Source organism: Rissa tridactyla, chromosome 20 (genome assembly GCF_028500815.1).
Source record: "Rissa tridactyla isolate bRisTri1 chromosome 20, bRisTri1.patW.cur.20221130, whole genome shotgun sequence".
In the NCBI taxonomy this organism is placed as follows: Eukaryota; Metazoa; Chordata; class Aves; order Charadriiformes; family Laridae; genus Rissa; species Rissa tridactyla.
Window position 1 is genome coordinate 4,534,004 of NC_071485.1, and position 24,809 is coordinate 4,558,812.

Genomic DNA, 24,809 nt, shown 5'->3' on the forward strand with positions numbered 1-24,809 from the left:
TCAGCAACAGCCTTGCAAAAAGAAGCAGAAAATACCCTCATGTTTCCCACAGTGTGGCACCAACAAGGTCTGCAGAGGTGTAGATGTCTGCACGAGGCATTGGGGAATCATGTCTAAATTCTTTCCTGAAACATTAAGGATCAGAAGTGTAGGTCTAACGTTTCCTAGCCACCAGAGCAAACCCAACCTTCTGGTTTAAGCAGAACCGGAAAACACATATTCCTCCATCCTCCAGCCACCAAGAACCATTCCGCCCCCCCAGACAAACCACCACAAAACCCATCCCACCACATATGAAACCGCGTGAGGGGCTGACCGGAGGTACCACAGAAGCCTCTGCTCCACAGTCCAACCTGTCTTTTACCTTTTCTATTGAAGTAAAGGGAACACAGAAACTGAACAACGTCAATTGAAAGCAACAGCCCAGAACCCCACCAGTCTCCAGTCGTAGAGCTGAATTGCCTTTGATGGAGTGGCACCACCCCGCAGCATCAGAGCCCCTAGTGCTCACTGATCACCAGGTACGTTGATCCTCAGAGAGCGTAACTGAGCCCAGGGCTCAGTCCCCGGAGCCGCAACGCAATGGTTGCGCCAGCAAAGCCCCAGTAGCCGGCAGTGCCAGCACCAGGCTTCGGGCTGGTACCGAAAGCAGCCAGCAAATCAAGGTGTGCAGAGGAAATCGTATCGTTAATTCTCACATGCGCCTGAGCAAGAAGTGCCTGATAAAAAAAGACCCATTTGCCATTGCAACTATATCAAACCTTCTACAAAAAGTCACTTTGAGGTCACTGTTTTTGTCCAGTATTTCAATACATTAAATGCAATTACTTCATTGTTGATTTACCTGTCATTAGAGGCATGTGTTTGAACATGATTTATTGAGTGAGTTTTGTGCCAGTTGACTTGCAATAGATTGCACAATATTCAAAAAGGCTCATTTGCTTGGCATTACATTAGAAGCAGGGTGATTGCAACACAAAGCAATGTAAATGAGTTCTGAGAGGCTCCATCATTCATGTTGTCATGTACTGAATCCTATTATTATTTATTACCATAATTGTACTGTGTTTCCTGGGGCGATAAATTAGGACTGATGGGTCCCGCTGACAGCCAAGGACTGGACTCGCTCTATATAATTTAATAGGGATACTGTTGGATCTCTGCTTGGAGGAGACTTAGGAAGGAATTTAGTAACTAAGCAAAATCTTTTCTTAAAAAAATTAAAAATAAAATAAAAGCAGAGGGGTTTTTTTTCCCCCCCTTCTCCCTTGGCAGCAATTTAAGTCTTGATAAAAGCTGCAAAGGAAATGGGAGCACTCTGTCTTTCATAATAGGATTGTTAAAAAAATCACTGCCCTGTGTCACAATCTGTTTTGTGCTCCCTGCTGACAGGCAGCCTCACCACGGCTGGGAACAGAGGGACAGAGGATGACTTAAAGGGATAGCAGTGACAGCTCCTGACCTCCGGCATACCAGCTCCAATCCAACCCACAACTGCAAGCAGAAGTCGTTCTCAGCTGACGGCAGCGGGCAAGGAGTGAGGTCAGCCCTACACCGCGCACACGAGCACTCGCAAAATGCCGTCAAACCCAGCTCTTCCTGCAGTCCCACACGAGAGGCTGTGACCAGCCTGGGGACGTCACCTCTCACCGAGGCCTCTTCCACAGCCCGGTGGGGTCTGAGCCCACCGCCCCTCTGCTTCCCACACCCGACCCTCCCTCCGAGGGGCCTGCAGGTGGTCCGAGCTACTCAGCTGATCGGGGAGTTTCTGTATTTCAGATCCTGGGGATGTTTTAGGCCTAAGTTTGATAATGGCTGAACGCTTCTCCCCATACGACTGAATTCTCAAGCCCCGAGGGGCCAGCACAGGACCCCAACAGCCCCAATAACCCTTCCAGAGAGCAAACCTAGCACAAAGGTGGGACCACAACTCCAAGCAGATTTTCCAGCCACTACTTGTTGAAACCAAGCAGTTTGCTCCTCCTAACGTCAGGTGCTTCAGGGCGCAACACACAAGGAGGAGTCACAAGACTTAGCTCTTAATTGTAATCCAACCAGTGAAAGCTTTCCAAGTGGGACACCTAGAGTGACAATACCAAAGCCGGGACAGGGTTAGTCTGGGTTCGGTGGTGTGTCAGTGCAGGCAGTCCCGGCCCTGCTCTGAGCTGTACAACCTGTTCTGTTCTCAGCCCAGCTGGGACACACCTTCCGCTGTTATTTAAATGAAAAACTAAACACTTTATCTAAAACTGCTGATGAATGAAAACTGTGACCTTTCCCTTTTCTGTTTGAGCTTGGAATCAGAAAATAACAGTAAAACCAAGACAAGGGTTTTTTCCCCATCCCACAGGCCTGGATTCCAAAGCATGTGGAATACCCAGTCATGGCAAGAGTGTCACTAGTTCTGAACTCACTGGCAAAGCACGGGACAGCCTTCAAAAAGCACAGCATCTAATGGGCACCAAAGCTTGGAGAACTTCAGGGAAATCTGTCTCTGCAGCTCTGCGAGCTGTAAAGCTCTCTGCTCTCGACTGGTGCCGAGAGCCAGCAAAAACCCATCACACGGCTCAAGTTCTACTGAAGTCCTCAGAATAAGTTGGAAGTAGATCGTCAGCAAAACACAGACCCAAATTTTAGTCTGTAACCTCCAGAAGTCTCATTCTCCCTTTATGCTATTTTGATACCAATGTCATTGTGCTGACACAGCCAGAGCAATTCTGGATTTACCAGAATTTACTTTCTACCACACTTCTTCTGAAGAGACTCAGAGCTGCAGAACCTCAGAACTGTTGGACTAGAACAGGTTAATGGTCTCTATAGTCCTGTATGTTGTATTCGTGAGCAACCAAATGTCCATAAATCCTCCTAGTGGACAATTTTATGGAATAATCCACACATCAAGGATATTTCCTTCTGACTTTCTCTGAGTTAGTGACTGGCTTATGCCCTGAGGCATGAGAGCTTCTTGACTGGATGCATCTCTTGTTCAAGTCAATAGATATCTGTCAATTCAGGTCAATTCAAATGAGATTTTATTGACAGGAGAAGCTACACAAAATGTTGCCAAAGTGTGAGAGAACGACAGCACACCCCTACCTTCCTTGAGCCATCTGTCAGAGGTAGACACAACCTGCACTGCTTTTACAGAGAGACTTACTCCCAGCTTCATTGAATAGAAATTGTCCTTGATTTAGCTTCATTGACTTAATTGAGCTGAGCTATGCTAAGCATAAACAATATCCATCCTGTTTCTCTATGGACACCATCAGAAGCAGCACGAGTACATTAAAAGGCTGAGGTTGTAAACCCATAATTATGTTAGAAACAGGGCAATACAGGTATCCTCCTGCCGAGGAGCAGTAAGCAGCGTCCACAGCACAGAACACCCCAGCCGCACCCGCACCTACAGTGTCAGGCCACCAGCAGCCCCGTTTCCCCCTCCCTGCCCATTGCAGCTCCAGCTCGTGTTCTCTCTACCCCACACAGACATATGAAACTTGTCACTCAGACATCAAAGGCGCTTTTCGCTCACCCTTTCTCAGCGGTGACACATTTTTGGCCAAGCACATCACATTAATAGAACTTGCTGTCAAACAAGAAGGCTTTCAAACAATGGAAGGATTGTACACTGTGCAGCACGGCTGATGGGCAGATCACCAGGTAATGTGATGCAAGAGCTATAAAATATCTCAGAGACACAAGCAAAAAGCACAGAGCTTAGTTTTGAAGGGAGACTTGTGGTTTGGAAAGACTTTTTTTTTTTTTGGTATAAATTTTGGAACAGACCCTGGCATCGGACTTGGTTGGGTTTCCAAACCCAGCTTTAGTTTAACATGCATATTTCCTTAAGCGGTGCAGCGTTTCCTTGTCTTCTCCAGTGCCTCCCTCCCCAGCACATACTCCCCACCCTTCATTTCATTACTTGAGACAAATTATGGGCCAAGGTCAGCTGGCCTCACAGAATCAGTGAAAATATTTCAAACACACCATGCTGCACTGTAACCTGCGCAGAAACAGCCTGCTGCTCACTAGCACTTCTCAGCATAAAACAAACAAAGGTTCTGCTTTGCATGACACCATTCACGCTGTGCTTGAGCCCCAGAAGGAATAACAGGGAGAGCTTCCGTGAGAACCAACACTTCGCACTAGAGACAGGGTGAGTGCAGGGCACACACCTGAACCAGCCCTCCGTGGGGATGTGCCCCTGAGACCTTTCCCAACAGAGGCCTTCAGTGCTCCACGTGATGATTAATGAGCACTTGGGGTTGGAGCTTAGTAATTGTGACAATTCTTTTATATAAATCACTGGTCAGCTAACAAATATCAAGAAATAGTATAAGGAAAGGAGAGAAGAAAGAAAACCATGCACGTGTCTGTAACCCCAACTCAATCTACCAACTAGCCAGGGAAGTGACCCCAAAGGGTTTGATTTCTTCCAGAGCCCCCGAAAAGGCCAGTAGCTCTTGCCGCGGTGGTGGGGGGTGTCTTGGCAGCACACGCTGCCACAGCTGGGCCAGCAGCACTCAGGGCACTGCAAGAAATTCCTGCAGGGATGTCAAGCCCGTATGAAAAGTACCCTGCTGTCGTGGGGGCTGAATCTTGCTTCAAGGCACAGAAGGGCAGAAAGGGAGCAGGGCGCTGCCCTGGGGCAGGGAGAGCTGCAGTGCCCGGACCTCGGCAGTCGGGTCAGGCTGGGATTTGCTGCCCACCGGTAACGGACAAAGCGTAACCCATTTCTCCTCCGCCAGCACCCAGGGAGCACGGGAGAGCCCTGCACCACTTGGTTCACGTTCTCGTAAAGACGACAGGGATAGGTCAGAGCAACTGAAACCACCTTTGGCTTCAGTCGCGCAGGCCACTGAACATCCATTAGCTAGTAAGGATTTTTGGCCCTTAGTGACCTGGCCTGGATTTAAATCAGTGACCTGGCAATCAAAGGCTGCACACCCCATTAGCCACCTAGACTGTGTCCTGAAGGGATGCTTTGTGCAGCTTTGGCGAGCTCTCACAGTCCGTACGTCCTTCCACACATCTCCAGGAATATTACTGCGATACAAAGTATGACTGACTAGAGAGATGAAGATATTAAGCATGTGTCTTTGTCAGTTATGGCCATTATCATTAGCAGACTAGCTACTATTCCCTATATATTCCTTTTAGAACCGTTTACAGCTGAAACATTTTTAATGGCTCGATGAATATGAATGCAACATTTATAACCATTTACACATATGAGACTTTGGGGCACATCCATCTTTCATTGCAGGCACATAACCTCCCATTACCACACTGTCACACTGAAGAGCGAGTGGGGAGAAGAGGACCCCACTTTGTAGTGAAAGATGAGGGCATTATTTCTGCCTGTTTTGTGAAACACATGTTCAGAAATCTCCCTTATTGTCACCACAGACTTCTCTCCCCAGTCACGCGCTTATTTAGACTCTTTATACTTTCATTAACAATGGAAAAATGCAGGCCGCTACATCTGTTAGCAGACATAATTTTAGACAAATACAACTTCTTATCAAATAAGCCTGCAATAAATGTTTCATGAACAGAACCCTTCAATAGAACTCCCAACACTAATTTAATGAGAAGTATCAAATGAATTTTTTTTTTTATTCTGATATCTCCCCTGAGACAAATGATACTTTGCAGGCCTATTTTTAACAAATGAATTATTGACTTAAACTGGCACAATTAATCACAATATAATGGGATCAGGGGATGTTAGAGGCTCATTCAGCACGGCAGATGATGAGTACTGACTCTTCCAAGAAATGAGGCTCTTTAATCACTCCCAGATTAACAGCTACATGCTTTCAAATTTCAATCACAGGGAACTGGCAGTGTGGAATGAAAAGGGCCCACTCCAGCAAGAAGGGAGAAAGCAGGAGGATTTCTTATTCCACAAGAGCCCCTGTGCTCATTGTCTCAGAAACAGGCACCCAGCTTCCCTTGGGAAACGACAGGCCCTAAATCATGCTGCATATCCAGGAGTTCTTCCTTCCAGTCTTTATCAGGTAAGAATCTGGTTTCAAGAGGACAGAGCATGCTCGCAACACATCAACACCTGCCCATAAGGGAAAATCTTCAGGACTTAAAAGAAAAAGGCTCTTAACTAATCCTCTTATCAGGGTAACTGTTCTTCAGAGTTTTTGCATATTCCTGCAAAAGGTGCTTCTACACCGCATGCCATGTATATGAAAGGTGCTGGTTTGGAGTTATTTTTTCTTATTTTCTTTGGTCAGCTCCGAAGGCTTATAAAGACATTTCTAGGAATTGCAAGGCTTCCTCCCGCCCCCCCCCCCCAACTCCAGAACTGGGTTCTTTATGCCCCCAGTCCTGCATGCACGAGCACCCAAACTCTGCAGGCAGTGGGGCCACAAGCACATCTGGCACTCTCTCCTTGCACTTCCTACAGTTCATAAAGTAAAGATCTCTCCCTCTTATTCATTGGAGGCCTTGGGTTCTGAGCTAGCAAAGCACTTAGGACACTACCTTCAGCATAGATTATATCAGCTCCGGTAATGCTGAGGAGTCTCCTACTCTGCAGATCAGTTACCGACCCTTGGGGGAAAGAGAGGGGCCAGGCAATCCTATCTGAGCACCTGCAGAAGGGGCTCGTGTGTTCTGAGCACCAGCACCCTGCAAAAGGGATTGCAAAAGCTCCATTGTGGGCCCCCAGTGTAAAACGCATGGCTGATTTATCACCTTGGCTAGACTCTGAACTCTTGCAATTGCCCAGATACAGATCACAGCGAGAGCATTCCTCACACCGGGGACTTGATGCAATTGTCTTGCCATGATTGGGACTGGAAATTCTTTCAGCTCCCCAGACAACATCTGACCCAATTAAAGAGTAATGCAGAAGCTTTTGTGACAAACGATAACAAAATGATAAGTATACAGATTAACTTTTAAAGCCAGAAACAGCAAAGGAAACGAAACAAAATTAACATCAGGGCAAACTGAACGCATGCTGAAACTACAGGGAAAGGCAAATACTATGTCTGCTTTACTTTGCTGGTCTTGAGTTTAGGGTTCTGTCTTTTCTCAGCAACAGTTAGCGACATCTCAGCCACCTCTAGCTGAGCTTTCTCCTTCAGCCTGTGCTGCTTGAGGTGCCTGTGATATCCTGGAATCTCGCAGGGAAAAATTGTCAATTTGACAGGAGACTTGGCAAGTAAATAACCGGTAAATAGATTCCCAGCAGCTGAGCTTCAAAACAAAAATGCATTGTTGTAATTTGCACTTATAAACTATCTTAAAAATTAGCTCCTTTCTAACCTGAGGAAAGGAAGCAATTTCCAGGGTGGATCACGTGCATCATCTGCCTTTATATCCTGCCTTTGAGAGTGACCCGCATCAAATGCCCCAGCAGAAGAGAAGAATTCAAGAAGCTTCATAGCAGGATGTTCAAGAAACAAAGGGAACTCCGAACACAGCCCCGCAGCCCACATGGCTGTCTCCTCCTGAGCGCTTCCTTATAAACAGACGCAAACCCTGAAACACATGTTTTAGCATTCTTCCAATACGTGTTTGATTACTGTTTACTATTATATCTCTACATATTAACATTATTTAGATAAATATACAATCTCCCTTTGATTCCTGTGCAGAAAAATAAACAAACAAACTTCCTGGCTAAGGGTTGAAGAAGGAAATAATTGGCTCCCTCCAGAATCATTGCCCAGAGGTGAATTTCATTGACACTGAAGCCAACGTTAATATTTGCAGTAAGGGCTATCAGAAAGAAAGTCTCATTTTTTTCAGGATGAGATTCTGTGTTGGAGCCGATCACGGGACAAAATAATGAAGATGGTTCTCCCCCTGTGCAGGGGCCCTTTGCTCCCTCTGTACCAAGAGGTATTTGCCAAGAGCGTTACGATATTGCACGGTTACTTCCCAAGAAAGTCGCCTGGTAATCTTTGCCTGCTTGATGTACAATACGAGGCTTTCAAATGAACCCAAACAGGACCTGGTAATACTAACAGCACAATGCATTTAAAGTTGTCAATATGGTAGAAGTGAACCCTTTTCTCTTCCCTCAACTTTGCATTTTACCTGAGTGTGTAGCAGTCTCCACTAGGATTTCACTGCAGGAGAAGCATCCAGATTATTTTCCTGATCTACAACCACTTCCAAATATTTTGACAGGGAGAGGTGACAGTTTTCTGTCCCCTTCAGTCCTGATTCCTGTTGAAGCTGTCAGAGAGTTCCTCAAAATGGGTTTGCTGTATTCACCACGTGGCTTTAACAGCTGCACGTCCTCAAGCAGGAAGGAAACTGCAGCTCCCATTATCCCTAAATTCACCCAGAAAGGGGGAACAGCTATTTGCAATGGAAAAGCAGTGGGAAAGAGACTGGGAAAGATGGCAGATGTACCGGGCTGTGCCAGACTTTTTCAACACATCTCATTGTCTGCAAGGCAGAGTGCAGAGATGGGAAACGGCAAGTGAAGCCCGTTGGTGCTTAAACACGCCTGAGCCTCCTCAGAACCAGGGCTGCGCTCAGAAATGGGGGCCAGCTCCCGGGTCTCTAGTGGAGGTCTGGTAGCCAAAAACCATTCCCTTCTTTATTTTAATTTATAGGCCTGTCAGAGAGTTAGAATTGATTGGGAAGAGGTCTTGTTTTACCTATGGTGGGAGGAAATCAAGTGATGTTAGCAGCAACGCTGGGCACATTATCATCTGCTGGTTCCATTTAACAACTTCTCACAACATATGCAGTTTACATTACGGTATCCTGCACATGTAGTCTTTGGCTGAAAATATCCTCCAGAGCTCTGAATTTATGGTCATGCAAATACTCAGAGAGGCAAGAAACAGGCATGCCAAAGAATGAAAAAGGAAAGCCTTCTTTGTTTCAGCTTCTAGGTCGCGTTAACTCTAACCCTGCCATGCTGCAACGCAACAAGGGATGCTGGTGTTTCAGCTGCACACCCGCATCTTTGCTGTGGCAATTCCTCAAATACCACCATCTAACACAGACGCACTTGGCTTCCATGGGCAGCTGGAGCTGGGCCTCTGAGAAGAGATCTGCTCCCAGCCAAGCTGTCTTTTCCCTCTCCGCAAGCCTGGCACAGCCACAGGCCTCGCTCTGCCCTTATTCCTACCGGTTCTGCATCCCGGGGGAGTCTCCCGAGTCCCAGCACAGACCCTCAGGGCAGCGCTTAACCACTGGGGTCAAAACTCCACAAGCACAAAATAAGGAGTTTGTTCCTTACTGTTGCTATCCTTTCTGCTATTTTTTTTCCCTGACATAAAAGCTCAGTGTGACACAAGAGGAGGATTGAACAGACCCTTTGTCCATCCTTCCAGCATCACTATCTCCACTCTCCAGCACGGATCCAGTAAACTGCTCTGGTGGTGTGCGATGCCCATCAGAGACACCAGGCTCCATCCCAAGATCCCTACATACATGGTGGGGGTCCTGAGCTTATTAGCCTTTCTTGCCCAGTTGATTAGCTTGGGCACAATTATGCTGATTCTGGAGCTGTGGCCTCAATAGTACTTTGGTATCTTTGCACGAGGCTGGCCAGTGGCTGTAATTTTTGTCATAGTGGGTTTGCAGGTTTAATGAAAGAAAAGAAAAACAAAAAGACGTTGTTCAAAGACCTCCATCTCACATTAGGGCACAACCAATATATATACAAGCAATGCAGCAATCTGTCACCTGTCAGCTGTCGGCAAAAGCTTTGTGGGAAATTAATTTTCAAGTGCAATTTCAGTAGCCCATTGATCTAACGCCGTGGAACAGTGGGAAGGGATCAAACGGGAAGCAGCCCTGTGTGTTTCCTGCTTCTCACAGCAAAGATGCAGCCCACTACAAAATAAAAATGTATCTAAGAAATTTTACGTTCTATGGAACTTTTTCCTGTGCTAGGCTGGATTGTCAGTTCATGTAAAGGAATAGGGTTTCATGGGTGCAGGAGTAATCTCACTTTATACCCAAAGGTAACATGACCCTCCGTTCTGCGGGGTGGACGCTTGGAACAGGAGGGTTACAGCAGCAGAAAGGCACCAGGATTAAGTTACTAGGATTACCATCAAAATGGCAGCATGTGTCACCAACAGCCATAGCCAGAGAGCGTTGCTCTTCGCGAGTCCAGCAAACCCATCCACCACCGGTGGTGGCAGCGAAGCCTGAGCACGGCTGTGCTCCCCGCGGTCCTACGGAGTAACACCAGTAAATACGGCTATTTCCAGCCCTGACCTCTGACTAACCCACATCATAAATTAGACCGTCCCTTTCGGCCACACGTATGTTAACTACAGTGCAGTTTGGTCACAACTACTGCAGAGTTCTATTTTTTGATAGATTTAATTACTCCTAATTTATATCAGGCAGAGCTGCACTTCCTGTGTGAAGTACTTAGCACGGGCACTTTAGTGTCATGCTTAATACACATTTTTAGAGCTCTGGTCATTAACTACACAATAGATCTGAGCCCAGGATTTACTATACGGTGCTCCAAGGCCTCATGTGGCTTTTGGAGGCTGTTGCAGCAGGCTAATCAGTGCTGCCTCACACACAACATAGGCTCTGTGTACAGGACAGACACCCCATTGCTCAATTTTGACGTCACCAGGAAGAGCAGCGCACCTCTAGGTGTGACACGGGCTTTATTTTTAAAGAGAGATTCTCAACTTCAGAGACCCGCAAGCTTTCAGCCAATATAAATCAGCGTGCTCAGAAATGAAAGCAAGTTTATGCTTCTTGGGAATGTTTATTATTGCGACAGTTCAGAAATGAAGTCTCGTATTTGTGAGAAAAATATGGTTGAAGTTGTTCCTGCATGAATAAAAGTGACCCACATTCCTACTTTCCTCTTAATTTTTTAATAAGCTGATTCATTCACTGCATGATATCACTACGTGTTCATATCTTTAACAAAAACATTAATAAAATATTCACTTCTATTTGTTTACCAAAAATGCCTTTTATGGAGATGAAATATTTGTAAAATCTACTCATTTATGTGTTTTACTGAGCAATATATTAAAAAAACAAAACATAATTTGTGTTGGTGAAAGTTAAAGAATTTTGACAGCAGCAACAACTTGTTCTGCGAAAACTGTTTTTGAGGGGAAAAAAGCAACTCTCAAATTCCACAGTTTGGTTGTGGTTTTTTTTTTTTTTTAAAAAACCCAACCTGCTTCTGTGTTTGCTCATTGCTGAACACTTTGTGTCCTCGATGCCATCTGAGGCATCTGAACACTGTAGAAACATAAATATAAATGACCATGCTAAATGGAGATTGCCAAGTTGTCTAGCCCATCATCCTAAAACGGCCATTTAGGACAAATTCCTTGAAGCTCATGAATGCAATTCTTTTCCTTTCAAAGGTCTTGTCTACAGGGTACACTGAGGAAAGTTGAGACAAATGAAGCCAAAGCGTGACATTAATGTGCACGCATCAAAGCTCTGGGGTTCGATGAAACTACAGCCACGTTATCCTGAAGCGGAGCAGCCACACGGGGGTTTGTCAGCTCTGAACTTCTGTTGGTATCTCACACAACTAGTTGCTCCTCACGACTCCCCACACAGACAGGCCCTAAGCATGCTCGTGAGCTTACAGGTTGCGTGAGTTGTTTCTATACAACCAAGCTGTTTCTGTCCCACTTCAGCTCACCGGGAGCTGCCCCGGGCAGCCGAGACACCCGGGATGGTGCCTCGGGATGGGCCTGTGGGATGCAACTGCCCCGTTCCTGCTGCTGCGGCAGGACCTGGGTCGGTTCCTCTGTTCCAGAGCAGCTCCAGGGACACAGCCACCACAGATGGTGCTGCAGGTGAGACTCGAGGGAGGTACAACAGCTCCTTTCCTGGGCTTTCTACAAAGCACAGCTGTTCCATCATGCTCTTTTCTGATAGTAGTAAGTAGGACAGGGAAAGTTTTGCTACAGAAACTGCAATTACTCATGGTGTGTGTTATTCATCTTTTGATTATTTATGAGAACATAATAACAGAACAACTGAGCAAGCAAAGCCCCCCTTCCTCTACCCCTTCTCCTCCAAACAAACCAACGTAAGCGAGCAGGCTGTGTTTATGAGTTGGCTTTTACAAACATACAACCGCTACCTAAAAACCTGGGGAGAAAAAATCCCACCTTTTCTGATTGACAGGTGCCACAGTGATCAATAAGGGCAAAGAAAACAATTTGAAATCACTGTTCGAGTTGCTGTTACACAATTTTGGCAAACAAAGGGAAGTCTCCACTGGCAGTCATGAGTGACATGGCATTGTCTCCCGTTAATCAATACCAGCCGCACGTACCCTGCTCCTCCCAGGACCCAGCTGTCCCTCCAGGAGAACCTGCCTGCGGCTGGAGGGGGACGCAGCTGAGGAGAGATCAGTGAAGGATCGGGCATGGGGGACTGGAATTCATCTGCAAGCAGGTGTTAAGTGAATTCCTCCAAAAGGACAAGATTCATTCTTTTGCTGGCTTTGGGATGAATTAGCATGAATTCATAATCCATAAATCCTGGTGGCAGCAGAACAGCATCCCTCCTGTTGTTATTTATTTTGAGATTTTCACTGGGGCAATAGCTTTACGTTTGACATTTATATAGGTCACAGTGAGCTAATAGCCATCTGCCATCTGGGGACTTTTATAATGAACATTGCAGAAGACTATGAAACAATCTCTGGCATTTCCGATTTGAACATAAGCTGAAATAGGGTTGATCTTTACAATATGCTCTGCTGTCTCTCTTCAGGTTTGCATTAGTCATTTGCCTGGCCTTGCTACACACACACACACGCTTGCACATATGGGAAGTGGTGGGCTTCAGCATTTAATACTACCAGTTAATCACCACACGCATGAAAAAAACCCAATACCTTGCACAGCTATAAAAAGACATCCCTCACCTGAAAATTCTTAACACATTTCAGAAATATCAATGACTCCCCAGCTCTCCTTCCCTCAGCTACAGTGCTGGCTTAGCTATGGTACGTAGATGTGAAACCGCTCCTGCAAGGTCACATAGTTCTTTAGCATAACCCCATTGCCTTGGTCATCCAAAATACATACCAGGCTGAACCGTCAAACTTGAGAACACGCAGAGGTGGAGAGTCCCCAGGAAAACCACCATGGGAGCTGAGGTACAGCAGATAACACCACTCCATCTCCCCCTTAGGTCAAAGCAGCTGCCCCTACCAACCCCGACTATTTATCAGTTACTCAAAGCATTCAGCCAAGTGCACCCATGATTGAAATCAGCTGAGCCCCCTCTGCAGGGGAAGGCTGGGGCAGGTGGGTCACGTCCTCACCTCAACAAGCAGCAGAGACCTGCAGTGAAAAATCCCTGCGAGGGATTTTTAGTGCCACGAAATATCCACAGTGTCCCCTCTTGATCATCTACGCCTATACTGAAGGCGCTGTTGATGCAGCAGCCTCTGGGCTGGCCCACTGCCGGCAGCAGGGAGCTGGTTGTACCCCACTGACCACAGCACGTCCATGGCGTGACCTGAGCTCCCTGCAGGACAGGAGTCACCCTGCACACGGGAACACATCTCCTTCCTAGCACCTGGGTGCACTGTGCTACTATCATCAGCTCTTGCAGATGGGGAATTGATAGAGGAAAAGAGTAAATGACTTGCTAAATTGTAGAAGTCACCTACAAGAGCTGTGAGTGAACCCAGGTGTCCCAAATTTCAGGTCAGCACTTTAACTGTGAGGCCGCCCCTTCTCCCAGTACCTACATGCTGTTTATTTTATGATACAAGTGTGTGAAAGGACCGAATGTGCTCAGACAGATGAGAATATCCCATCTCAATTAGTCACTCTCCAAAAAGCCTCCTAGGGGGCCAGGCCTCCTTAATGCTGCATGTTCCTCCTGAGTTCCCCAAGCCTCAGCAGGCCTCAGGGTAATAAATTACATTTGTCTCTGCCTTAGCAGCAGCAGCCTGGCCGAATCCTCCTTTCCATGACTCAACTCATGATGAAATGCCTATTTCCTGGTGCTGAGATCTGTGAAAATTGGTCTTTTCAGCCTCCCTCCTGAGGGACGTGCCTCAGCGAAGCGGCTGGGGGCATCTTTGATCAGATGTGCTTTTCCCCCTTCCCTTTGCCCCCTGATACAGACGCCTGGTCCTGGGGTGTCACTTATTTGTATTATGTCTTTCAAGGACGACACACAGAGTGTGTTTGAAATCCAATCCCCTCTCGTGGGGCTGTGGGGACGGGAAGTCAGGGAGATGCCTGAACACTGACCAGGTTTTGACCTGGTCCTACACGGACTCACGTTACACAAAACGCTGTGCTGGCTCTGATAAGCATAAATCTTTTGGGCTGCAACTTTTGCAAAGTTCAGCAGGTGACAGCTTAAATAACTTAATGCTCAGCTGCTGCCTACTAATGCTGACATGCAGGGGGGCACGACAGGCTGGAGGGTGGCCTGGGAAGTCCACCTTCCCCACTGCCACCACCACCGTTCCCAGTTGTCCGTTCCTGACAGCGAGCTCTGGCTCTCTGTGCCGGTATGGCGGGCAGCCTTGGTGTGACCCAGCAGCCTGTTGTGGGCTGTGAGACTCCAGCCCATCACACAGGCTGCAGCATGACCCCCCGAAGCCCTGCAGCCCCTCCTGGCTCCAGCAGCGGCTCGGTCCCCGCCGGCCTCTCATCGCCCCCAGCCTGATGGATTTACTTGCACTGGTGCTGCTGCAAACAGGCATGGCTTTGCCTGTGTCACCGACTCCCCGGCACAGACACCACTGCAGGCTCTGGTCCATGAGAGCAGCTTCATTACAATGGAAGCATGAAAAGATAAACGCTGTAACAGCCTTGTCTCTACTTCTTCCACCACATGCGCGCTCCCTTCCCCACAACACAGGATGTGCGACACTACGCAGTCACGGCTGTACTGTTAAACACAGCTCATTCTTCTTGGCACCACTGGCAGTACATAACACAGCTCAGCCTGAGGAGCGCTTCTGGTATTGTTATTAATGTCCATGTCATAACTGCTTCCATAGGATTTCCATTACAGGCAGGGATCACAGTGTGCAGAAGGTGCCAGGAGCTCGGCCCAGGCCTGTTTTCCCCCAGCGGGATGTAAGACCCAGCTCTCCCTTTGAAGAATTACAAAGCGCAGGAGAGAGAGAGCAAAGTTTCACATTGTTTCAGTTAAAGGGGGATCCCCAAAGGGTACAGAAGAGAAATGAAAGCAAAGGGGTTATTCCTATTGCTGGGAATACATTTTTGCACCAATGACATGAGGTAAATTTACTTTTGCTTTGCTGCTTAGTGTTTTCCTGCATTCCTGTCCTGCTTCGTACCGAACTGCAGCACCAAAGGCAGCCCTTCATGCAGATCTGCCCTGTCCCATCTCTGCGCTCTGCCCCAGCACTGACTCCTGCAACCCGGCGTCAATCACAGCCGGTTTAATGTGCTAACTTTCTAAAGCCACACTGGTGCTTACTTAACAATATGCTGCTTTGATCAGTGTAATACAAGCAAAACTAACACAAACGAGCCCCTTCCCTCCCTCCCCTCTCCTGCGGCAAGCCTCACCAGGCCTCAGGCTTGTAAAACCAAAGCAATTGCAATCTTTAATTTTATTTCCTTTATTTTCAGGCTGTTAGCTGCTGGTTCTGATTAGGGACATTCTGAGCAGGAATAAAGCTATTTTAAATAAAAAACACGTTGAGCTTTAGGAGGAAAAAAGCACAACCTTATCAATTTAGAAGAAATGTCTTTTCAGCCGTTGTTGTGGCCAAGGCTTCCCCAGGCATCTTGGGAAGCAACCTTTCTTGTTAGTCACATTGCTTTTATGGTTTAGAGATCAGAAGATCATTTGTGGGTAGAGCGAATGGATTCAAGAGGACAAGGGCTCCAAGCATTTTCAGGAAATGTAGTTCCGGGAGCACATTCAGAGATAACTTCTTCTTACCTGCCTCTGAGCCTCACAACACCAAAGAGATTTCTCTCGGACTTCACTTGGGTAAATATGAAGTCTCCAGCTTGATTTCAATAGAGTGCAACTGAGGATGTACTTCATACCCTGGTGAAGCTGAAGTTGCTGCACTGGGACAGCTCTACAGCCACCTAATTCACGGAGGCTGATACAGTCACGCTAATCTGTGCTGCTGAACAAACAGGCTGGTGTTTGCAGTAGAGCTGCTCTGCGCTGCTGCTGCTGCTGTAAATGAAATCAAAGATGGCCCAGTGGCTGGATTTACACCAGTGTAACTAAAAACATCATCGTGCCTTCGGAGCATGGGTCTGACACACCTGATCCCACCAGCACAGCTCCCTGACCAGTGTAAACAGGCTTCCCTAGAATAGCGTCACTTTTAAACAAGCTGCCCAGATGCTATGCATAGGAAATAGGTGCGGCATACACGTGGCTCTGTGCTACTGCACAGGATTTTATGGTAGGGTCAGGGGAATACTCCGGACCCACCATTTAATCCTACTCAATTTGGGCATGAAATCCGCCAAGCCCAGCATCCTGACTGCACTTTGCCCTTCAAAGCAGTTCCTGCCTACTCTGGTGACTCTGGGTAGCAGAACCTTATCTTTATTTTCATCTATCTGTCATTCTTGATTTTTACCTCTTTGGATATGTGCGCTCTCCTCCTACCCCTGCAGATCCTATCACCTCAAGGTCCTCCACTACTCAGTGCCAAAATCATGTCAGAGCTGAGCTTCTGCTCCTCAGGAAGGAGTTACTGGGACCTTTCACGGGTCAGGGTTCAGATTAAGTTAGAGGCAGGGAGATAAAAGCCGGAGCAGACTCTCGTGGAAGAGTTCATGGGCGCCTGCCGTACTGCAATACAAGTGGCTTGACTTAAAGTGTGCTGAAGCCAGCAGAAAGTGTTTTGAATGCATCAAAATGCCTTACGTGGTTTTATTTTTATTCATTATTTTTACCCTGGTTGAGGACAGAGAATGAAATGGCTGTGTTAGGACTAAGACTAAATGCCCGATGATGAGACTTTATATATACCTTCAGGTGTGCTTTTTAAGACCGAAAAGACTGATCAGAATAAGAAGTTCTAGAAACAGATTTAGGGTGAAGAGTACACTTACCCCAGTACAGGAATTGATCCCTTTTAAGTGACTAGCTCTGTCCCGGTAATAGCTATTATTATATTATTATTCAAGTGGGAAGAAACTTTTCCACAGATGCGGGCTCCACTGTGCTAAGAGCTCAACGTGGAAGACAAGGCTGTTATCCCAAAGGGCTGGCAATCCACATGCCGTTCTGAAACTCGCTGCTAGCCGTGGCCTTAAAAAACTGCCTCTGGCACAACCAGTTTCAAAGTCTTTTTCTCATTTGGAATTTTGCAGTATAACATGATTTCATTCAGCAGATGCTAGACAGATAACGTGACATCTTCAAGAAAGGGGTGTTTCCCAAGTGCTTAGGAGTTTGCTGCATGACTCTGATGTCAATACAAAAACTTTGGCAGACATCAGAGGACTTTGAATCAAACCCTTTCCTTTTCTTTCCCTAAGCCATGCTTCTGTTGTAATTAATATTTTCACTGGTCGTTCTGTGACAGGTACAGGTGGCCTGGCAAAACCTTCAGGGAAGCTTTGTGGGACGGAAACACACCATCGCACGGCCCTGAGTATTGGTCCTGCTGGACCGGGACCTCATTACTCCAAGTGCTGAACAAGCGCTGGGAAACCAGATTGCCCCAGTTTGCTGAACAGAAAGTGCAACAGACCAGTGCAGTTGCATGCACTTCAAAATGCTAATTTATTTTCCCAATATGTGATTTTTATGATATCAGCGTTTTGTAGCCGAAAAGCTCTGGGTTTCTTTCCAGTATAGGGAAGGTCAGCATTCTCTGAAGTGCATGTGGGCTCCTCTTGTTGGCACGCCAAGCCAGGGCCCCAGCTAGCCAAAGGCAGGTGCTTTCAGCAAAGACCTGGCCCCTTTCCAGTGCTTCCAGGTGGCCAACCCCAAAAGTGAAGGCATCTCAAGACAAATAACTTTGAAATTCTTTCACCAGGACTGGCAAATCCCCTCTAAATCCGCCTTTGCGTTAGTCGTGGTGTAGATGTGGGGAATTTGCAGAACCAGTCGACGCACTCCGCTTTGAGAGGGGCCCCGGGCCCCACGTTGCCACGAGGGCTATTGTACCTCTCCTGGCAGTTGCTGCATTACTATGACAGCTGCAGCCCCCGATGAGTGAATAACCTAATCGAGCCATTAAAAGAAACAGAAGCCCTCTGCCCTGTTTGATTTCTCTCTATAATGATGTAAAGTGCACTTTAATGGAGTCAAAGTGGTCCTGGGCCATTCTTGTTAAGGCCATTTGATGCAGTGCTATTGAGTCCCACTGCTAGCGTTCATTACCTCCCTTCAGCTCTCTCCCCTGCTGCATTGTACTTCAGACTTCCCGGCACAGTTTCTCTGCTGCTACAGCCCCTTGCCTGCATTTTGTCTACATAAATTAGACCTTGTGCAGCATATTGGCCTGTCAGGGGACTAGGAAGAAACTGTATATTGTTTCTGGCATTCCCGGGCCCTTCTGCCCCTGACATCTGCTGTGTTTGTGACAGGGAATACATTCCTGACTCATTATCCGGGCAAGCGGAATCCCTCCCTGACAGCACCATTAATCAGAATCAAGCAGTCCGGCAAATAAAAAAAAAAAAGGAGAGAGAAGAAGAAAAAGAAAGCAAGCAAAGAAAAGAGACAGTTCCTAACTTTCACTTTTGTGTCATTCCAGTGTCTGGACAAGTAGCAATCTATCTTTCTGAGCGACAGCTCTGATGGATGGCATTATTTATGCTTTTGTGTATTAAAAGACAGTTCTGGCACTGGCTTGTCACTCTACCAGAGATTTGAAAAAAGTTGAAATTTAATTTGAAGGAAAAGAGGGCAAAGATCATAGGATTCTGGCTAGGGAGTGTTGCCTGGGAGGGACAGAGATTACAGTGGGAGGGTGCAACTGGGAGAGGTGTAGAAATGATGCATAAATAAGGAATTGCCCTCACAGGTATAGAGGTTTCTATTTTTCACTGGCTATCGATATTAGTATCTTCCTGGGCTGGAGAGATCTGTTTGTCGACACAAATAGGTTTGATGTTCCTTGGAGGGATGCATCATTTTAGGGCGAGACAGGCATATGCTTAATTTTCTGTACATAATTTGTGTGTGTTTGTGTATACAAACATTATTATATATGCACATATATATGTGACTAAATGGGTGTATATAACAGGGTGTTTTTACATGCACAGGTGTATTTACACAAATTAATTTTAAATATAGGCTTTTTGTTCTAGCATACACATCTTCAAGATACAAAACACATATCTAAATATCTACACACACATGAAGACAGTCACATGGATACATCCCAAGATGAACAATACATCCATATTTTTAACTTCTTTTTAAAAAATGTTTACTTACTACACCATTTGTAAGCAAATTTAAGTACAAACAAAGGACAATATTCTTTAAAGTATCTTAATTTGTTTAAAGTTTGGGGGAAAAATTGCATTTAACTTCATCTGGAAAGTGACGTTTGACTGTTAGTCTAGTTTTATGTCTTTATATTTATCCACACACAGGCTAGCTGACTGGTAGGAGATTTAGATGCCCACACTTCTGTTGGTACCATCTCCTGCCTGTAGAAAAGGCTGGTAATTGCGTGTGAAGTGCCAGGCTGAGGAGCCATCTCATACTGACCCCTTTATAAAGTCAGAATTGCAAGGAGTGTAAATCCGAATCTTTGTTTAACTGTCCTGATTTATCTGCTGGCAACTGAACCCATAGGTATTTATAGAGCATATACCACACCGTCTATAAATACTGCAACAGGCTCAAAGTATGTTTATGTGGGGTATTCTACACAGTGGTACAAGAGGAAGCAAGCAGGCCACATTCACTTCAAGAGCAAACAGGCACATCTTTCTGAAAATTGTTGATTATGTGTATTTATGCCAGCAGTGAATTTGGCTCTACACATATTTAAGTTTCTGCAGCCCTGATGATAGGAGTGAACAGTGAAGACTTACCTGATCTGAAGACCGTACTTAAATTACTAAAGGACACTATATGATTAAGGCATCCCAAATTTAGGTGTCAACATAAATTAAAAGCAGGAATCTTACCTGGAAAAACTGAACTTATTCATAAATTTTGGATCACAGATAGATGCACATCTCTTTTTTTATCTCCTTCTGACGTATCCTGGGACTGAATGGAGGGAACTGTTGTGCTGGCCCCAGTGAGGGATGGAGATTCGCAGAGGTGCTCGTGCGATTCACACACAGGCATCTGCATGGGTATAAAATTGAAGAGAGCGATTTGGTCAGAAGTGGAGCAAGGCTACCAGCCTCTGCCTGCAAAAACGTTCCCCTGCTGTCAGTGCCTGTTGAGCAGGCTGCGGCTGCCCAAGTAACGCCACACACAGGTTTCTAACTGCACAGTGGGTTGGGTTTATGGGTGAGATACACAGAAACGATGGCACATAGTTCCCTATAGCAGAACAACACAACATGCTTCACTCTGTGGTGTTTCCAACACTGAATGATGCATGGTTTTGACCTGAGAAAACACGAAATAACAAGAAACATAGTTCCTATTATTTATAACTTTTCCTTTCAGATGACCCATCTCTTGGCTATTTTGACAAACATCTGCTTTGGAACCCATTAGCCAAGACACAGCATTTGCTTCTAATTAATACAAATTGTTTCATTCCCAAGTCTCAGCAGGTTTCACTTCCCCTCTCCCAGACTATTGGCAGCAGCAGCAGTCACCCTACCACACCTAGCAAATCTTGACAGCAGCCACTCTCGAGACCGTAGATCCAGGGCAGAATCCCAAGCACTTCAAAAACCGCCAGAGTTCTTGGCTAAGTCCAGGAGTGGGGTTGACTTGCAGGCCCAGCTGGATTGTTACTATCATCCTCTTGGACTCTTTTATCCTTCCTGAGGATACTGTATCTCCTCTTCCCATCCACGGGGATTTTTCAGCTCGGCCTAATTACAAGACTCAGAAGTAACACGGTATTTCCAATGTATTGACCGAGCACCACGGATGGACAGACAGGGAACTGCTGTTGCTCGTGAGCCTCTGCAGACCCACCAGCCCGGGATCACGCCGCTGGGGTTCTGCTTGAGACGGAGGTCACGTCACGGTCCAGGACTGTGCACTGACTGAATCTGAAAAACTTCCCTAAAGGCATGACATCACAGAGTCCCAGGCAATGAGCTGTCCCTTAAGGGTGTGAAGTTGTGGAATAAACCTATTCTTTCAAGATCCAGAGCTTAAATTTCAAAGTGAGATGTGTGTGTAATTCCCTCAGGCTCTTTTGAAACCCCAGCCGGTGTTTGAGAAGGAACTGGTCATTTTTCTACTCCCAGTCTCAGTACGGTAGAGACTGTGGATTGGCTTTTTTAAAATGTTGATACCATTAAATTGAAATTGGCTGGGATGTAGGGCAGGCTGCAGTTAGTGGAGAAATATGTGGAGGGGTTTCTTTTACTGGCTTGCAGAGGCATAAGTTGGGCTGGTCAGTAACTGCTCCAGAAGGAAACACAATAATAATCACTCATAATAGCCAGGCACAGAAGAAAAGGAGAGTCTATCTTATTTGTCAGTCCTACGGTATCTATCTTCTTGGAATTGTACTGTGAAATAAAGACATCCAAGGTTGTACCTCAGCTGGGGTAAACGGTGTAAATTTTCATAGCTCCAGCGAAGACAATTTATACCCGCTAAAGATCTGCCCCTTGATCTCCAAAGCCAAAGGAGCATAAGCTCTTGCGTTTTAAGCGTGGTAGTTGGAATGCTTAATTCTATTCTGTCGTCTGTCAGAACAGCAGGCAGAGGGAAGGAATGTATTGGTGTCATATGGAAACCACGGTTTGATGACGGACAAAATTAAATCCTTGCATTTGGACATAAACCATGGTAACACAAAATATGCAGCAAGTCAGGCTTGGTTTTCAATACTGAAAACACAAGGCCCCACTTGGCAGGCTGAGGAGGGGATATTAGTCAGATTTAGACATGGTTTTCTTTGTTTTATTGAAGGATAAATAATTATGTGCTGAGATATTCCAGACTCATGTTAACACAGTTGTGTGTGAACCACAGCAGAGGATGCTGTGAGGATAGGAAGGACTGAAGGTCATTTAACCTACAAAGTATCTGGGAATCCTGGAAAAGTTTTGGGGTTTACTTCTGGAAAACAACCCCAGTTTCCTCAAAATCTATCTGACATGCTAATCTCCATAAATTAAACCTTCCAAGCATTTGCTTTCTTGACATTCTTAGGTTAACATATTGATTCAGTATATACCATGTCTCCCTGTGGCATCTGCTCAGCGTTCCTGCTACTGCTCCAGCTGGGGATGTGCCCATCCCGCTCCCGTCCCGCTCCTCCCCGGCCGAGCACAGGCTGGGAACGGTGGCACTGCCACACGCGCACCGTACAGGCAGCTCTTCTTCCCTTTCAATGCTTTTTACTAGTTGAAGGACTGATGGACGTGTAAGAGAAAAATTTAAAAATGGAGGGTGTGCTCCTCTCAGGAAAGTAGCAGTGGCTGGTTCTGGGTCGCACAAAGAGATGTTGGGAAGGTTTCATTATCATAGAATCATAGAATCTTCATGGTTGGAAAGGACCTTTGAGATCATCAAGTCCAACCATACACACACAGCATCTCTTATTCCGTTGAAACAAATGTCTGTGCAGAACAACAGATAAAAAACATTTTAACTTGCAACAACGCTTTTCTAAGTGCAAGAATTCTGACACGGATTTATTGAATATACCCAAATCTGCTGAATAGCTCAAAGTGATACTCGGCAAATGAATGTTCTGCCTCGCGCTCTTTGTTTGCTCCACCATCTCCCAAGGGCTGCTGCTACTTTTTCTTTTAAAAGAAACCCCGATGTAAAACTTGCCTGCAGTAGAGGATCAATGGTATGACAACTCTGTCCCATTGCCATGCTCCTATTTTCATTTACGTTGTAATATCCTGAAGGCAGAGACCCTTTTCAGGGTTTGTATTTCTGTTCAGGTTTGTGTTGTGTCTTGCTCAGTGAGACCTGACCTGGCCTCCGCTCGCTACCTGTGCTGCCTAAGCTAATGACCGTAATAGTGAGCAGGGCAGTTTAAAACACGTGCCAGGATTATTCCCAGAGATGCTGGGCAGAGTCAAAGTCATTATCTGCCCCGGCAGACACAACTTGTCCGACAGCCATCACACGACCTGGGTACCAGAGTGGGAGAGACGGTCTTAGCTGAGACACCAGGAAACAAACCGGCTTCAGGAAGCTGTGGGGCCACCCCTGTGTGGTGGCACAGGCCTTACGCGGGTCCCTCTGAACAGCTCTGTCTTCCCCGACCTGGTTCTGTAGTGTATGAACCGTCCCTCTCTTCCTTTCCCAGGATCCCCACCCTGGTTTCCATTTCCCAAAGCAATTTATGATCTTTTATGTGGTGAAATCTCCGTTTCTCTTGCCTGATAGCACTAATGAAGCGTGCAGAGAACTGACAATATTGACTGGTGTCAGTCATTCATGTTTCTCTTTCCTGGTCGGCTGCCTCTGCTGCCAAAAACACTTTAAAAGAGAAAAGTGGAAGGTGAAAGCCACAACTCACTGATGAAGTTCTGGAACTGTCTTTTTCTAGGAAAAAGGCTGCTCCGGTGCCTGCCCTCCAGAACTGAGCTCTGATTTGCACCACCCCCCGACTGCCGTGGCTGCTGCTTTGCATCTGCACTGTCCTATTGCACTCACAAGTGTAAAATGGAACTTGTAAATCACTGTTTGGAAAAGGCAAGGGACATAAATGTCAGCACAGCAGAATGCGTTTACGTAGAGATGAAACCAAGCTGAGCAGCATAGATACGGCATGGAGCCGGATTTCACATTTCACTGACGCTCTTGGTCCAGAGGTTTGCTCATTAACAAGGCTATGACTCTGTTATTGAAACTCATGGTAAGTGGTTCCTTAGGCAAAGATCCAGCAAAGCACTTAGGCAAATTCATAAATTTATGTCCCATTGACTTCTGTGCAACTATTTATATGCTCAAAGTCATGCATGTCTCAAATGCATTTCCAGATCAGGCCTTGTACTCAACAAATAGTCTTTCTGCAGCATCGTAAACCCCAGGCTTTCAAAATTCATGAGTTCAAGCTCTCATTTCCCTTAAGCTACCTTCCCCTAAGCAGAATGCAAATTCAGAAAATGCTTTTTTAAAAAAAAAAAGTCCTAGTTTTGAACTTCTAATTCTAATAACTCTGTATAGGAGCCTACCTTTACAAAGTAAAAGAAACAAAAAGGAACGAAAGCTATAGCTGTCATCTAAGTTCATGTTTTTGGGAGATGAGATTTTTAGCAAATATACTCAATACAGTAACCTTGCAATAAAATCCCTAAAGTTAGAAGATTGTTTTTCACATTTGAAAAGACTGAGATCTTCGTAGCGGTCTCAGGCTCGGTATAACCAGGTAGGTGCAACGGGAGCTGTGCTTGCGGGGCAAAAGATTGTGACTCTGTTCTGGTGCCTCCCAGACTGCTCTGCTGCTCACGCGCTGTTTCAGCTCAGCAGGTTACTCCGTAGAGTTGTGCTGCTGCTTGTTTTCCTCTACTTCACATACGTTCTCTAAGTCTCTGTTTAAAGGCCATCTCTAAGTATTTCAATATCTCCATCAATAACAAACAGGGAATGAAATTGCCTTTTAGTAAGGAATCCCAGCTTGGTTTTTGCAGCATGTACTTTTTCTTATCATCCTTTTGGCCAGTAAGCCAAAACTGACTCCCACATCCAATTAAGGCAGATGAATTGAGTAGTTGGGAGCATCTCTGGATTAA

At 46.0% G+C, this 24,809-nt stretch overlaps 1 protein-coding gene across 1 annotated transcript in view; it reads right to left on the minus strand.

The window, feature by feature from the left end:
• The window catches only part of KCNU1 (potassium calcium-activated channel subfamily U member 1), a 177,966-nt gene that overhangs the window by 85,603 nt on the left and 67,554 nt on the right, over nt 1-24,809 (minus strand). Inside the window, 1 exon segment of the mRNA XM_054180933.1 lies at nt 20,091-20,256. The gene's annotated coding sequence lies outside the window, so the exon portion shown is untranslated.